The sequence below is a fragment of the Myxine glutinosa genome, chromosome 5, assembly GCF_964187855.1.
Source record: "Myxine glutinosa chromosome 5, kmMyxGlut1.1, whole genome shotgun sequence".
Lineage (NCBI taxonomy): Eukaryota > Metazoa > Chordata > Myxini > Myxiniformes > Myxinidae > Myxine > Myxine glutinosa.
Window position 1 is genome coordinate 185,474,345 of NC_136265.1, and position 17,859 is coordinate 185,492,203.

The following is a 17,859-nucleotide window of genomic DNA, read 5'->3' on the forward strand; positions in this document are numbered from 1 at the left end:
TTGTGTAGCTAACTAACCTCATAACATTGCTCATTGAGCATTGTCATTGAATACCGCTCGCTCGTGAACCATCGTCGTTTCCTGACTTGTTCATTTTTTAAATTACATCCTGATTAAAAATTTTGTCCTTCCACTCAAAACCCAAATTATGTTTATCAAAAACAATAATCGTGGGGACTATCCATCATCAGTTTCTCTCATTTTTGCAATGACCTAATTGACTAATAGTGGAGCTTATACATTCACTAAATGCAGGACAAAGGCAAATAGTAAACATCAGTGTACTTACTGAGAATTAATGTGGTGGTATTTCGACCAGTGAAGAGTCCCATTGAGTTCATTGGCAATGTGGACATCGTCGGGCTGTAGCAGGAGATTGAAAGGTTCAGTTGCTGTTCCAGTGTAGGGGACTATGTCTGTCTTTGTGGGCTTTGTTGTCATGACCTGCCTTAGTTTTATTTTTTTTATGGCATTTATTGATGAAATGCTGGGGTTGGTGGTTCACTTGCAGTAATTGATGGACTCCTTGGATTATGGTGCGCAGTTCTGCACAACTACCAGAATGGGATTTAGCACAGTCTAGTAGTGAGGAAGGAAGCTCCACTGCTCCCAAAACGTCAGGCCCAATAGAGGATTCCCCTTTTCATGCTCAGTGTGCTTTCTTTCTCATCAGACTCCCCCAAAGATAATGCGAGGCTATTGCAATGCCCCTGTATGCATGTCTGTCCATCAGTATGTCAGTATGTCTGTCTGTGTGTCTGCGTCTGTGTATTTTTGCTTCAAAAATGTTTTCTCTGCAATCGCCTGTCCAATTTATGTGAAACTTTAAACATAGGAGGGACTCCCCATGAAGAATATTTTATTGCTAATTCTAATGTCATAGGTCACATGATATGGCAGTCTTATTGGATTAAAGGGGAAAAATTGGACATAATTTTCTCCAAAACAGATCAATGAAAAAAAATTGAAACTTGGCACATGTTATCAACTCCCCATGGAGTATATAGGGTGATAATGATGACTTCACCGGTGAGGTGGTATTCCAACCATAATTGGTTGAATTGAAATCTTTATACGAAAAATCTGAAACTTCATATATCTGATATACGACCCCAAGCAAGTGAATAATTTAAATTTATGATGTTCATTAACCTATGCCAAGAAACTATGTGACATAATAGGGTGCATCGATGATATGGGTATATGGCCCATAATAGCAGTTGGCCATAATAGTAGGGTATTCATTTAACGATGGTACTTTGGTTCAAAATGAATGTGTGTGGTGAGACTATGCGCTCCATGAATGCCATTCTAGTTTAATATGATTTTTTCATCTTAATATGATTATAGATATATGTATATGATGTATATATGTGTATATATGTATATGATGTATATATGTGTATATATATATATGAAACAGGAAGTAAATTCCTGCGTGGGGCTAGTGTGAAAAAATTCTGACAACCCGGGACTCGAACCCAGGAACTCGTCACTTACGCGGTGACAGCCCACTGAGCTATTGAGTCTCCGGGATATCCTCAGAGATTTCTCACACTAACACTGCGAGCTTTATAATGGCCGATGTCTTACATGCCTGCTAGGCAGACCCCGGATGTGAGTGTATGTATGTGTATGTAAGTGTTGTTGTAAATTCAGAGATACAACATTGCCCCAAGAGTAGGTTTATTCGTAATCGTTCTCAACAGCATCTAGAGAGAAAACCAATAATCATTGTATTAATATTACTTCAGGTGAATACAGGTGCATACAGGTGGTATCTCGATAAGCGAGCAGATAGTGTACATTGCAGAATCGTTACCATTCTACGGAAGCCCAGAGGTGCTATGGAGTTACATAGCGATGATGGATGAAGAACTCCTTTCTGCGCTGAAAGGCAGTCTCTTTTATAGGAGCCGCGGAGGTGTCGCGTAGCGGCAATGAGGAGAATAACATCCGTGTCGTAACTTGGATGACAATTTCATCACATTCTCCCCACGTTTAAAACTTGACTAGCTGGCAATGAACAGTAGGGCACATATTGATAAACAGCAGAGGGATACATAGGAATGCAAAGAATCAAAATACATCGGAAAGGATGTTACTGCCTGTCTAAACACCCAGGGCGTCATCAATCCCGATTACAGAGTTACTGCAATTCAACCATGCACTCATAGTCTGGTTAGCAATCATTTTCCAGATATATATGTATCGAGAAAGGAAATCCCAAACAAGAAGATATCGAACAAAGCAAGCAGTGTACATCCCGTGGGTCCCAGGGAGAAGACGAAGAGCCTGTGGGTCGCAGTAGTCTTACAGTGGGGTAGTCGGCACAGTAGCTAGGTTGGATAATTTGTACCTTGTTGAAGAGCGAATCGTCATTTGTCGCACAGCGCATTTACAGTAAGCCTCCACGTCGGCCTTTACCTGTACTAAGCCCCCCCCCCCCCCCCCAGCGGATCATTCGTAACCGACCAAGCAGAAGCCGCATACAGCTCCCATGGGTTCATGTTAGATCCATGTTGGGTCCAGGTTGTCATGGAATAATAGCGAGGACAGGAGTACACAAAGAGGGAGAGAGAGAGAATCGATGAGAGCCATTCTGAGCCATTAGTTCGGAGCCATTAGCTAATACCTCCCCGGCCGTCTGTCGCAAACTAAAGTCAAAGTATTTATGTTTGCAGCCCCTCACGACCAGGCCTCACCCGGCACAGACGACATACGTCCCCATGCACGTTAAAGTCAATCGTCAAAGAAATCTTACTCGCTCTCCGCGATTCATACTCCTCCGAGGCCTCTGTTCATCTCGAAAACGCAGACGGGCATATCACGTCCCGTCCAGCATGCGTTGATGGCATCTGTGGATCGGTAATTACCTCGGACGGACACGCACGGCATGCGATGTTACGTGTAACCTAACCTAAATTGTCCTTCCGGTACCTTAATTAGAGTTAAGGCTCGGCGCAACGAAGGAGATCGGCTATACCGATGAATGGCTCAGATCTAGCTGGATCGCTCCACACACTGACGCCATGGAGTTCCGCAATGTACTGGATGGATTTGCCATCCATCCCATTGAATGGCTCAGATCTAGCTGGATCACTCCACGCACTGACGCCATGGAGTTCCGCAATGTCCTGGATGGATTTGCCATCCATGGATTTGTCCTATCGACAAAACCGAGAGAATGTTCTCATCCACCCCCTCATTCTCATCCACCCCCTCATCCATCCCCTCCTCCGAGATTGCAGCTGCGCGCTGTGTACCGAAGTCGAGCGACCTTCAGAGTCTGTGTCAGAGAGAAAGGGAAACAGGCAACAGCCGGGCGAGGCGTCTCGCAGTCTCGATCCCGGCGCGAATGTCATGGAAACGAGCCAAGAGCTCTGTCCTGGAAACAACGAGCCAAGAGTCAAAGGCGAACAGGCGGGATGGTGCCACCGTGTCTAGCTCAGGAGACAAGGGAGTCAGGCGCCACGCTCAATGTTATCATCTCATGGGTCACCGTGTACCCCAAATGCCCCATGGTCCTAGCGAATAACGGCATGAGTCCTCGTTGAGTGCTAGACGCCCCGAGGGCACTATGGTCCTAGCAAATAACGGCATTTGAGTCCTCGTTGTTGGCTAGATGCCCCGAAGGCACTATGGTCCTAGCGAATAACGGCATGAGTCCTCGTTGAGGGCTAGACACCCCGAAGGCACTATGGTCCTAGCGAATAATGGCATGGGTCCTCGTTGAGGGCGAGACGGCGCGGGCGCGCGACCTCTAGGAAGCGCCACAGATAACTTGATGACACGCACGTATGTGCTGGGGCAGTCAGGTTGAGTATTTCCGCTACCGTGGAGTTACCAAGGTACATGGAAACTCTGGTAAACGAACCCCGATGACGAGAGCGCTTGAAGCACGCAATCACGTGAAAGACGCCTTAGGGCAAACGCGTGATTTGTTGGTGACGTCATCAATTGGCGGGTTTGACGGGGAATTGCCCCGTCCTCGGGTTCCCCGAGCTGAGTTCCAGCTGAGCGGTATCCCCGCACGGAGCAAAGTGGCGCACCGAAACTATAGACTCGCGTCCATTTGGCACCAGCACTCGAGCGGGCTCGAGATTGAGGTACCGAATACGAACCTGGTCGACGAGTGGATTGTATTTACTCGGGCGCACTGCGTGTTCGAGGTAAAACAGAAAGTCGAACTCGGCCTGTCGAACCAGCACGGCATGCCGAGTCGAGTGGGCGAGCACGCTGGGCAGCAATAAATTGCACGTCCTGAAGTAGCGTCTCGTTCGATAGCTATCGGGCCGTGTTTGTCAGGAGTTAGATGCGGGGAATAGCGTCAACAGTGCGGTAGCCATTCCCGCTATCACCCGAGCAAAGAGGATGGTGGGCAAGACCGTTAGGCGGTCATCCGAATATATCGTGCTATGGTGTATCATCATCTAGCTTGATACAACATTCCCCTGTATTGCCCGAGTGCCGTGAAAGTCTATGAAGATCCCGCTCGATGTCCTCAGAAACTTCTGTCAGACGAGGCTCGCTGCCTGTCCGTTAATCGGGACAGAGATGACGGCGCCGACAGCTGGGCATCCGTGCAGTGGCGAGTCATCGAGTGGTGCCAGACGAGCCTCAAGCATTGAGGCGATTCCGGGCAGCGGAGTTCGCCGGCCTCGCTGAGTAGACACGCGTAGGCAGGATTCCGACAAGCAGCAATCGGGGCCGCCGGCCTCGCAGAGTAGGGCCCACGATGGGAAACGCGCGCGATTCGCGTGTAGAAGGGGTTCCATCCAGCGATGGGTGCAGCACGCGCGATTTGCGCATAAAAGGGGTTCCATCCAGCAATGGGTGCAGTGCGCGCAATTCGCACGTAGAAGGGGTTCCATCCAGCGATGGGTGCAGCGCGCGTGATTAGCGCGTAGAAGGGGTTCCATCCAGCAATGGGTGCAGCGCGCGGGATTCACGCATATAAGGGGTTCCATCCAGCGGTGGTCAGATATGCCGGCGGAGTGAGGCACGTTAGACAGGCGCGTCGTGAGCACACGCGTAGAAAATCACATCTCGTGCCCGGCACGTAAATCCAAGAGGACTCCGATTCTCGCATAAGCAGCCGCTAGCGTTTCCCGTAACCGAGGCAGTCACAGCCAAACTCGTACCTTCGGCTCCGAGCATGTCCGTCGACCCGACGGGGTTTCAGCTGCAGGATGCTTCCCAGTAGCATCGTTCTCCAGGCGTCTTGCTGGAGTTCGTCACCCCTGCTCCGGCGTTCGGACCTCGGGAGAGCAGTTCGTGCTCAGACGGCGTAGTTCCGGAACGAAATGCTTGCGAGGTTCCAATGCATCCGGTCTCTTCGTGGCAGACTGGTAGCGAGAGTAGTTGGCGCTCCGTGGCTAGAGCTGGCTCGGCGGGTCCTCCGCTGGTCATTCCTCTCCGAGGTGGGCAGTCGCAGGAGCGTGGGCATCATCTCAATTCTGAGCGATGTCAGGAGAGGATTACGATTAATTGTTGTAAATTCAGAGATACAACATTGTCCCAAGAGTAGGTTTAATCGTAATCGTTCTCAACAGCATCTAGAGAGAAAACCAATAATCATTGTATTAATATTACTTCAGGTGAATACAGGTGCATACAGGTGGTATCTCGATAAGCGAGCAGATAGTGTACATTGCAGAATCGTTACCATTCTACGGAAGCCCAGAGGTGCTATCGAGTTACATAGCGATGATGGATGAAGAACTCCTTTCTGCGCTGAAAGGCAGTCTCTTTTATAGGAGCCGCGGAGGTGTCGCATAGCGGCAATGAGGAGAATAACATCAGTGTCGTAACTTGGATGACAATTTCATCACAAGTGTATGTAAGTGTGAAAGTGCATTGAAGATGAACTCATCAAACAATTTAAGAAACAGGAAGTAAATTCCTGCGTGGAGCTAGTGTGAAAAAATTCTGACTCAACCCAGGACTCAAACCCAGGAACTCATCACTTACACGGTGACAGCCCACTGAGCTATTGAGTCTCCGGGATATCCTCAGAGAAAGGCTTATATGATGTATATGTATACAGTCGTCCCTCGCTATATCGCGGTTCACTTTTCGCAGCTTCGGTACATCGCGGGTTTTTCTCGCTAGTATATGTAAAATTATATCGTGGATTTTTCGCTATATCGCGGGATTTTGCGGTATAAATGTATTTTTATATACTATTATTTTAAATATTTTTGTGGTAAAATAAGCATTTTCTAGCCTAAAAAATAAAAAAACGTAAAAAAATAAGAAAAATACAGTAATTAAAACATATTACAAGAAATAAAATACTGTACATAGTGTACAGTAGAAGAGTAGACAAAGAGACAAAGAGTCGTGCGTATGGAAAACGCAGATGTGGCAGCTTCCACTTGCGCTAGTTACCCACGTAATGGGTAACTGTAATGCTCTTTCTGGCTGTGCAGTACATTCATCATCGTCATCACCTTCATCGTCATCAGTACTGCACAGCTAATTCATCATCATCTTCATCACGCAAGTTGTAGTATTGAAGAGCCGGGGCTCTTGCTTGACACGGACGAAATGACGGGCAAGACACAAACTCGTCCGAGAAGATATTTATTCTCAAAACCAACTCGGGAACACTGAAAAGCCCGTTTATCGGGCTGCATTATAAAGCACAACCAGAAACCGAAACCGAAAGCCACGCCTCTCAAGCGAGGCGTGCTTCGGTGGTCACGTGATCAACAGGTGTAGCTGATTATACCCGCATGCGCGGCACGCTTTGGTGGTCACGTGACCAGCCACTCTGGCGCCGCGCCGCGGATCCCCGCCGGTGCCGTCACCGGCTGGAGCAAGGAGATTCTGATGCTGGGCTTGCTTGGGGGACCCATGGGTCGCTACAGTATCTTCAATGGTGAGTACCCATTCGAATTTTATATGTTGTTAAAATTACGTATGTTTAAGAGTGTAAAAAGTGTTTAAGAGTATAGGAAGTGTTTATAAGAGTATGGGAAAGGTTAATAAGAGTGTGAGAAAGGTTAATAAGAGTGTGGGAAAGGTTAATAAGAGTGTGGGGAGGGTCATAAAGCTTTAAAATATATATAAATAATAAAATAAAAATATGGTCGCTACTTCGCGGATTTTCGTCTATCGCGGGGGGTTCTGGAACGTAACCCCCGCGATAAACGAGGGATCACTGTATATGTATATGTCGAAGTATATGTATATATGTATATATTGTTGCGGATCTCCAACATCGGCCTTCCCCTTATCAAGGGGGGATTAATCCCCTTGTCCTTTTACTGGCCGACGCGATCCCGGGCTATCACGTTCCTTCCGGTCAGCGCTGAATAGGGTGGTTGGTCGAATTGGTCCTATTACCTAAGTACCAGCGCCTTCCGGGAAGCAAGGAAATAACCCCACCCGAACCACGGCGTTAGTGGACACGCCGAGCGATTAGCGAGCCGCGATTCGGGCCGTTAGCAGGTACTAAACCCGATTTGAGCGGTTGTCAATCGTGCCACGCTTACCCAATTGAGAAATCACTAAGACGTTCGAAGCAGGAAAGACAGGAAGAACAGATTGGTTTATTAACTATTTACAAAGAAAGAAGAGGAAGAGAAAGAGCAATGTACAATGAAGAGGAAAAAGCAGATACACAGGGCAGCCTTATACAGTCTTATACTTATTCCCTGGACACGGGCCCCGTTCACACTCAGACTCACTCTCAGACTCACTCACATGGGGTTTGTAGATGGTCGGGTTGAGGGTCCACCGATGGCGTCCACAGCTCGTCCGGGCCCCGACTCGTACCGTGCAGGCGATAGAAGATGGCAGGCAGCTCTCCGCGTGGCGTAGGCGCGAGGCAGACAATTATATATCGGGGGATCGCTAAGTGGCGATTATATTGCGTACGTTATAGTTGTACCGGCGCCTTTATGCACGCTCCCGGTATCGCTATGTACACTGTGCCGCTCCGCTCCCCCAAAGATGTTACCGAAGCGCCTTCCACCAACAAAGGCACATCGAATGCCAAGGTTTGGCTCCCCTCACAAGTCCTTCACAACGCTGCAGTCCTTCGCCAGCCCTTTGTAAAGCGCAATCAATCCTTTCCAAATGCTTGCCACAGCGCGTCTATCCTCAACCTCATTCAGCAGAGGACCCCCGGCTCATAACTCAACGAGTGCCTCTCCCTTCTCAACTTGATACTGCAACTGACGAGCGCCTCTCCCTTCTCATAACTCGCAAGCGTCTCTCCCTCCTCATAACTCAACGAGTGCCTCTCCCTTCTCATCAGTCGTTCAACAGAGGACCCCCGGCTCATAACTCATACTGCAACTGACGAGCGCCTCTCCCTTCTCATAACTGAGGTGGGGGCCTCGCACAATGGGTTTTATTGCCACGCCCAGCGAACCCTCTGGAATCTCTAGCCACACCCTGTCAGGCGATGTCGCCTCAGCCCTGATTGGTTGATGGGGTCTTACCGGCTCCGCCCTTGATGGCTGCTTGATGTGGCCACACCCCCACCCTTGCGCTCCGCCCCCTTTTCGGGCCTTACCTCATGGCTTTTGGGCTGGTTTGAGCGAGCAAGAGCAGCAAACGCTGCTGGCAGCCAAAGCGTAACAAACTGCGAGGGGCAATGGGGTGCAGACAGGATAGGCGCAATAGAGTCGGTTGGAGGGAGGCTGCGAAATGGACAGGGCCTACTCTTATTTGTTTTACACAACGCAGATGCGACTATTGGAAATGGCCTTATCCTAAACACATACTACGAAATAACTAACGTTCTAAGGTGACCTACGTGTTGCATGTGGCCTAGCTATGGGGTGCAACCTTTAACCTTTAATGATGTTACCTGTGTGGGTTCTCAAAACCGCAACAATATGTATATATATATTGTTACGTGTTCCTCCCCGAACCCCGGATATGGTGCACCTCAGAGTCTCGAGAGGTAACGCGGCAGAAAGATTTGTTATTTTGCGTGTTCTAATAAACCATGGTAAAACCACACCAATGCAATTGCAGAACAAAACAAGGAACTGTATTAAGAACTCTCACATACACGATAATAACACTATTAAAGAAAGTACAATGAAAATGTCACTGACATCAAACAAACATTACCATCATTCCCACAATGCTCTCAAAGCAATAAACTCACGATACGACAAACGTGAGTGGAATGTAAAATTCCCCAAAGTCCGTGCAGTAATCCCCACGCTGGTTGAAGTCGTGCAAAATGGGGAGAACAGGCAGGCATCGGCCCGGGGGCGGACGAGGAGTTCCGAGGTGAGAGGTTGATATGGGAATTGAGCCGTTATGGAAACAAACGGCGATCAACACGATGATGTCGATATGGGAATCCCAATGACAAAACAAGATGCACCAAGTGGACAGCTTCTTCGAGGGCAAAATGGCGTATCGGCCTGTAATGGAGGCACTTGATTTCTCTCCAACAACAACTCACACTTGATGATAAAACCTGAGACACAGGTTTAATTGAAATTGCAATATAGGACGATGTCACGAGCAATCCCTCCCCCTGGGAAGCCTCAACTCATTCGCGACCAACATCCAAAAAATCTGTTCGCAGCCCTGATGCGACTTTATGGCTGTTTCTCTCTCATGGCCGTCTGCTCCTCTCTCTGCCAACTTTTTCCTTTCTCCTCTTCCAGCCTCTTTGCTGCGTCTTTCTTTTTCCTTCACAAACATTTCTTTTCACCTTTGACTAAAATCATCTCCATTTCACACAAAAATCTTAACAACAATATTACCTGAAACAAAAAATCCTACAAGTATATAATAACAACAAAGGCGGAAGTGACGGTTCCCTTCCAATATATATGTGTATCCCACGAGATATGCGGAAAGCACGACCCAAAACCAATATAAACATCATTAAACATTATTCGTATATAAACATCATTAAAAGTAAATAATGACCTTGGCCAAAGTTCACTCTCCGCATATCTCGTGGGATTGTGAGTTGGAGAGACGGCCGTGATGGCGGGGAGGGGGTTGGAATTCTCTCAAGCCCATTCAAGCTGTGTCCTTATAAAAGGTCTTTGTCCGAGGTCACCGAGTCCGATCGGTGCAGCTGTGCAGCGATAGGTGCAGCCGTTTGTGCGGCACCCGGGAAAACAACATCGTCACAATGAAAACATCCTCACAATGAACGTTATGCGAACGCGAATGTTATGCGGGAGTCCAAACCTGAGAATGCTGGAGACCAAAGCTGAAATTGGGAAAGCGAAATAGCCTATTTTACTCCTGGAGATCCCAGGATTACCCACCCAAAATATCGTTGCGATCGGTTCAGCAGTTTTTATGGTACCTTCGAACGGACAGACAGACAGGCAGACAGATGGACGGACATTTGGTGAATTATAGTAAGATGTGTATGTATATATATATATATATATACATATACAGTGAAACCTTGACTTACGAGTGCACCAACTTACGAGTTTTCCGAGATACGAGCCGTCGCTCGGGCGTTTTTTTGCTTTGAGATGCGAGCCGAGATCTGAGTTACGAGCTTACGCCACCCGCCACTAGGTGGCCCAACGAGCGTTCCGGTCACGTGGTTATCTTGCCGTGCAAGCATCTCTGCCGTATATCGCTGCTGCTTTGTTTTCGCATGTTGGTTATTTTGGAAAATTTCTTAGTTTTAACCATGGGTCCTAAGAAATTGAGTGCCAAGGGCCGGACTGAGAAGAAGAAGAGGATGATGTGCTTGGATATAAAACACGCAATCGTCGAAAAACATGAGCGAGGTGTGCGTGTTGTCGACTTGGCGAGGCAGTACGATCGTAGCAGTACGATCGAAACATTTTGAAAGGGAGGAAGAAACAAACCTCGTTGGACAGGTTTTTATTGAAACGCCCTGCAAGTGAAAGCGAGGAAAGTGTGGCGAAAAAGGCAAAAGTCATCTCCTCCACCTCCGCCAGCATCTTCGTCTGATCTTCAAGGTAAATACACTTAATAAAACCAGTTTATTTCTTTACATTGTGGTGGACACGGAAGCTCACTGGCGTGGTGACATCATTCCACGCACCAAGTGGGCGGCGGCCACGCCGAGGGGTAGGCGTGGCCTCAGGATATACACCGGGCGCGCAGCCCGGAGCGCGCCAGTGTTACAGTGAGCTCTTGAATAAAGACTCTTACAAATTACCGCGTTGTCCGCTTCCTCCTTGTTTACAAGCAGCGCGCGTAACGCCGCTTATTATGTACAGTATATACGAGGTCGTGCTTGTTTATACATTATTTGTTATTTATAAAGTACATTTTTCTTATTTAAAAACACGTAACAAAAAAAATTGGTGTGGTTTTTTGAGGGCTGGAACGGATTAATAGCATTTCAATGCATTTTAATGGGGAAATTTAATTTGAGAAACGAGCAAATTGAGTTACGAGCTCGGTCACAGAACGAATTAAACTCGTAAGTCAAGGTTTCACTGTATATACATATATATATATATATATATATATACATATATATATATATACAGACTTGGCATTTAATATGGAATATTTTTTTTGTGGGGGTGAACTTACTTTTCAAGATGTCTTAGAACCAAAAGTTCATTGGAATTATGTTGAAATTATTCTATATTTTGTTAATGTGACCTTCAAAAGAAACAAAAACCACATTTGACATTTCGAAACAAATAAATTGATCCTTGAAAGTGATGTAAACTGATATCGAACTCAATTCATGTACAGTACTGTGTTAAACTTCTGTACGTTTTCCAGAAGTATCTCTTTATTTTGCACATTAGCCAAAAAATTTTTTAACAAAAACAAAAGTTAAATTACGACTGGGATTACGGACAGTAAAATTACAGTTCAATACTTCGCGTAACCCCCACGAGCATTCAGTCGAGCACGTACACGTTGAGGCATGCTGTTCACGAGATTTGCCAAGGTTTGGACAGGAATCGCTTGCCATGCAGTGACAATAGCCTGCTGCAATTCACGCACAGAGGTCGGCTGCTGGTCCAAGTGGTCGATTTGACGCGTTAATTCTGCCCACAAGTTCTCTATCGGATTCATATCAGGGGACATGGCAGGCCACTCCATATGCTCTACACCACGGTCAGCAAGAAAGTGTTGGATCATGCGAGCACGATGAGGCCGTGTATTGTCATCTTGGAAGACAAAGTTTCCTCGAAAGGCTGCACGAGCAAATGGAAGCAATGTTTCTTCCAGAATGGCCCTGTACTTGAACTGGTTCAGGTTTCCATTCAGAACAACCTGGTCAGTTTTGCCCCCTGCATGAAAAGCAACCCAAACAGTCACCCCACCACCTCCGGCTTGGACTCTTCTCTTGGCATTATACAATCTTTGTTGTAGGCTTCATGCACTTGTCTGCACACTCGGAAGCGGCCATCTTGACGATAGACCAGAAATCTAGACTCGTCACTGAAGGTCACATGATTCCAGTGTCCTGGCTGCCATTGACGGTGCTCTTTGGCCCACTGCAATCGGTGCTGGCGGTATTGTCTGGTCACGCGTGGCTTTCTCAGGGGACGCCTGGTACCATCGCCTGCTTGAACCAGTCAATGGTTGACCAGCCTTCTGGATACAGGCACATTTGTCAGTTGCTGCCACTCAGCCCTAAGCCGATTAGCTGACTTGGTACGGCCATTTCAGACTAACCGGTGCAGCTGGCGATCATCCCTCCTTGTGGTTCTGCAGGGACGTCCTGGCCTCGGTATTGGAGTAGGGACACCCCTCTGAGCATTTCGTTTCAGGATCTTTGACACCTGACCTTGAGTGATGCCATACTGCCGAGCAATAGCACGCTGTTTAATGCCGTAATTTCGTAAAGCCACCACTCCATGACAAACAGCATTGTCGAGTTGACGGACCATCTCCAGAGGAAGCGGCAATAACTTTTGGAGATGTGCAGCAGTTGTTTTCCACTAATACAGAACGCAACAACCCTTATATACCCGACTGTGAAGCCAATCATCAAATGCACCTGTCCGTACATTTTGCCACGCCACCTGTGATATAATCCTGTTGTTGACTTCTTGCTGCGACAGACAATCAGTGACATGGTTCTTTGAACAAATAAATCACCAAAGTGTAAAAGAAACTCACCAGATTGATATACTGAGTTAAGAAAGTAAACCCAAGTCAAGAAAAAATATATATTCCATATTAAATGCCAAGTCTGTATATATATATATATATCTATATATATATATATATATATATATATATATATATATATATATATATATATATATATATATATATATATATATATATATATAGGCTATATATGTGTATATATATGTATATATGTATATGTAAAATTAAAAAATAAAAAATATATATATAGACATGTATATATGTATATATATATTGTTACGGACCGCGGATAGGATGTTGTTTTGCCGAGCGGATGGCGCCGCGGCCCTAACAGTTACCCCGACTAACCCGATTCCTGGACGTTGGCCAAAATCGCGCCACAGATTTTCAATATGGAAACCTCTAAAGCGACCGAATGTAAAGAGGAAGAAGAAGACGTACAGAAGAATAACAGGATTTATTATTTACACACACTAAAGCAAAAGGAGCAGTCAAGGTTATATACAGGGAAAATGGAAAAAGCAGGTGACACAGTGAAAATACTAGCTTAACTATACAAGCTTAACTTATTCCCTGGGACAAGACAAACAAAACAAACTCACGTACACAAGACGGATGGAATGGCAGGAATGAATGCTGGAAGGAGGAATGGGAAGGTTCAGCTGGGGCAGATGGTTCGGGCTTGATCCCGCACGGGACGTCGGGCTGGACCTCGACGGCCACCGATGCCACCGCAATCTGGTTCCCGCGGGGTAACGGGTTGAAACTGCCTGGTGGAGTCAACGCTGCTTGTGGAGCCAAAGCTGCTGGTGGAGCCAACACTGCTGGTGGTGCCAAAACTGCTTCTCTGGCTCACCTCAGGACGCGTCTCCCTTCTTTCTCCGAGGGCTCGTCCCGACTCGTCTGCCGTCTCTATCGTCTGCTCGTGCTGCTGTGGGGACGTCGCGTGCTTTTTCCAGGACTCGTCTGACGTGGGGGCGTCTTCTGCGGGTTATATCAGCCCCACCCTTCATCCTCTTCGAACCTCCCCCAAGCGTTCTCTCTCCGCCCTCCCCAGCCAAACCCCTCGTTCTGGGTTGGTCGGCCAGGGCTGGTTCACTCCTCCCCTCTATGACGAGGTGGAGACACGCATTTCTTCCCCGACCCGAGCACATGTTCAATGGTGGCAATTGCAGCAAACCGCCCAATTCAGTCGGCAAAGAATGCAAAAAGGGGAATGCAGTTGGTAATGGAGGCTTTGAGGGAATTGAAAGGGGATCTATCTTATGTAATTCAGTGCAATGGAGTATTACGTTAATGGAAGACAAATCCTTAGCCTAATACACATAATAAGGATATAACTGTCAACAAAGATATATGGTGTCCTGCATGTATGTTTTATGGACTAACGACTGGAACGCCCTTTGATCTTTATACAACAACAATTGCAGGAAGGAGGGTGATATTTTACAACAATTCATAACACAACAATAAATTAAAAAAACATTCTCATATCCACAACACTGCACCCTCCTCCCCTTAGGCACGTCCCGGGCCTATAACTTTTACCTTAGTGTGGCACGTAGGTGTAGTTCCCTCTACTTTTAACCTGACCCTGAGTGTGACAGTTTTAAAACACCAATAAATATGTCCCGCTGCTCCATTGCACCCTACCTAAAAGACTCATGCCCACAGCTCACCGAATTGCGGAATTGTCTTCAAACTATACATTTACGGTGGGGGCGCATTATTTACAATGACTCTACTTTTATTTACAAAACGCAACCCAGGACCTGTGATTGTTCTTTTTGGGGGGGGAGACAGTCTGCTCTGCATCGACGCACCATGAAGCACCCAAAACGCACCGAAACACCCTAAAGCACCAATCGGTGCACAGTCATCACTGTTCATGAATAAAAATAACCAAACAACCCCTAACCCTGCTGGTGGTCTCTTGCTCTTCGGCTCCCTCTGCTGGCTATTTGCTCTTCCAGATGTTGTCTTTCTTTCATTTTCTTACTGGCGGCCTATTGGTGGAAATAAACCTGCACAGAACGTGTCCATTGGCTTGATTTATTTATGGCCCACAGGGCCGACTATGTGTGGTTCACCTGTGGGGCATCGGTGCCCTGTTATCAAAGTCCGCCAGCAAGATTTCGGGCCTTCATGGCCGGTTCCAGCAGAGGGGCCATGCTCCAACCCATGGGGTCCATAAGTGGTGCTCAGCCACTGAAATGTGGTCCATAAGGTGGTGCATCGATGCAGACAGCTGGTTCTGGGAGTTCCGGGCGCACAATGGCGGACTCACACACGCTCCCCTCGGCGTCCAGTGGCGCACAGGTCCTCATGTGGGAGACAAGGGGGGAAAAGACAGATGAGCGAGGGGTAAGGTCACAAGGGTACACATCAATACAGGCAATGCAAGGCGAAGTGCGTACGGCGAGCGAAGTGAGAAAGCTCGTCCCTACCGTACGTCACCCCCCCCCCCCCCCCTGTCACCTACTCTACCCTTGACCTTACCCCATATTTACAAAATCTACACCTTTACAAATTCGTCGCTACTGTCACGTCTCCCCATATTTCCCCTACACCAAATTCGTTACCACAATCCCTCTAACCAAAATTTGCCATCACCCAATTCATCATCAATCCTCATAAGGAGGGAGAGATGGAACAACAAAGCACAATGTCACACCCACGTCATGATGCGTCTCACATTCCAAACATCTGCACAATAAAAATAATAAAACATGGCATGCTGCAGAATTACGTCACCTCAGGTGAGTGGATGTAGATGGTGCAAGGAGATTTTCATCCTAACTATCCTCTAAATGACATTAACACACTTTACACTACCCGGGGTCTTTCCCTGCCAATCCATTGGCCATCTTACTCTATGTGGTTTTAAGAACCAATTCCCATTGACCAAACTGTGGTGCTTCTCAATTTGGGGTCTCACTCCCCCGATGCAACTCCCTGTGCCCTTGCACAATTTCCGGGCTGGGTCGTGCAGCTCTCCCAGCAGGTCTACCCACCTGCACACCTCCACCACTGTAGTTGCCACCCGAGCTGACCTAGCTCCTCACCCTAACCTATCTAATTGGGGAAGGCCCCTCCTGGCTCTGTCACCCCTTGGTGCCCTCTGGCACTGGGCTACCCGGGTCCGTCCTCCGGATCCTCGGGCCCCATCCACAACAACTACCGGCTCCCAGAGCCCACCTGCGGCCTCACCTGGCCGACATCCTGACAGTGGCGGAGTGTCAACCAACTACACATACTAACAGGCTACACGCCCAGCCATTTCCACAACACTAATGCACCCATCCAAATACCATTCTTCCACACGCACCACAGATGCCAATATCCAACCACAATTTACGTGTACCCTCTACCTAACACTTACACTACCCTCCCCGGATATTCGTGATGGGGGTCCATTCTTCCCCCCCATTCACACCTTCGCACCATCCACTCCACTCCACAGTTTCCACCATACTCACTCCACGACCATCCATTCCAATACTCCATATACTCCAGACCATTTATTCCATACACCTGTTCTCCATTCACCTGTAGTTGCACACCTGTGCAATCACACCTGGTGCCACCTGCACCCTCCTTCCTTCCTGGACCATTTGGTCAGCACAACTCATCACTATCACTCTCATACACTGCTCCATCCACCTGTCCAGTTGCACACCTGTGCAATCACAATACTACTCACAATCACAATCAGTTACTCATACCCTGCTCAATACACTTTCGATCCTCACACACACGGCATCATCTCATCTAACTACTCCCCTCTGGAACTTGCGCTTCCCAGTCGTCCCTTTAAACTATTGCGCTCCCTCGTCATTATCATCCAACTAATCTACCTGCGTCCCCACTACAGGTATCATTGTCACTACCTATCCTTAACGTTACCTAAGGTCATCTTCTAGGTCCCTACACACTATATCCTAACCCTCCCGGGCTAGTTTTCACTGCCAAACCCCATAACTAGTGCTCCTTTGCCCCCCTTGTGAGAGATGGCAGAGTTGCCATCCCACCACATCGGGCATCTTCCACTATAAATTTTGCTCACCAAATTCCAGCCAATCAAAAATTTGCCAATCACTACCAATCACTCTCTGCAAATCCTTTGCCAATCATCAAATTTTGTTTTTCTAATTTCGGGGCCAAAACACTATCCTCGTCACACGTCTACTCATTTGAGCCTCTCGGTGCGCCAATTCGTTTCCAAAGCTCTGCTTCGTAAAGCCGAGCAATGGATGCGGGTGGTTCGTTGCCAGCGGATGGGTCCGTCTGGCATTCGGTGCAGGGAAGGCGGTCTACTCGGCCCGAGATTCCACGCACCATCGGGGCACGGGACCGTCCGATGCCCCAATCTCAGCCGGCCGGAGCGCGGCAACCACAAGGGGTCGCTGTGTCGGCCCTTCCAACCGGACCGCCCGCTCCGCCTGGCGGAGCTCGGACGCGACCGTTCCGAGCGAGGCCCAGCGTGGATCGCGTACGGCGGTTCTTTCGAAACAGCCGTGGTTCGGATCCCCGCTGGTCCTCGCGGCACGCGAAGCCCGGCACGTACCGAGGGCCCGATTCGGCTATACGTCGTTCTAACCGCTAACCCGGTTAGCGTCGATGCTCCACTTCCATGCTTACACCCCGCAGCCCGTTCCTTGCTCATACATCCAGCTGTCTCCATGCTCTTTGTCATTGCACCTTCCCTGACACACCCAGGTACACTCATTCCGCTTACAGACTTGGTCACACACCTGACCACCGCACACCTTTGCACACACTCGT

At 47.9% G+C, this 17,859-nt stretch overlaps 1 protein-coding gene across 9 annotated transcripts in view; it reads left to right on the forward strand.

Annotated features, from left to right (window-relative positions):
* The window catches only part of LOC137413498 (neurexin-1-like), a 1,626,023-nt gene that overhangs the window by 567,743 nt on the left and 1,040,421 nt on the right, over positions 1–17,859 (forward strand). The window lies entirely within an intron of this gene.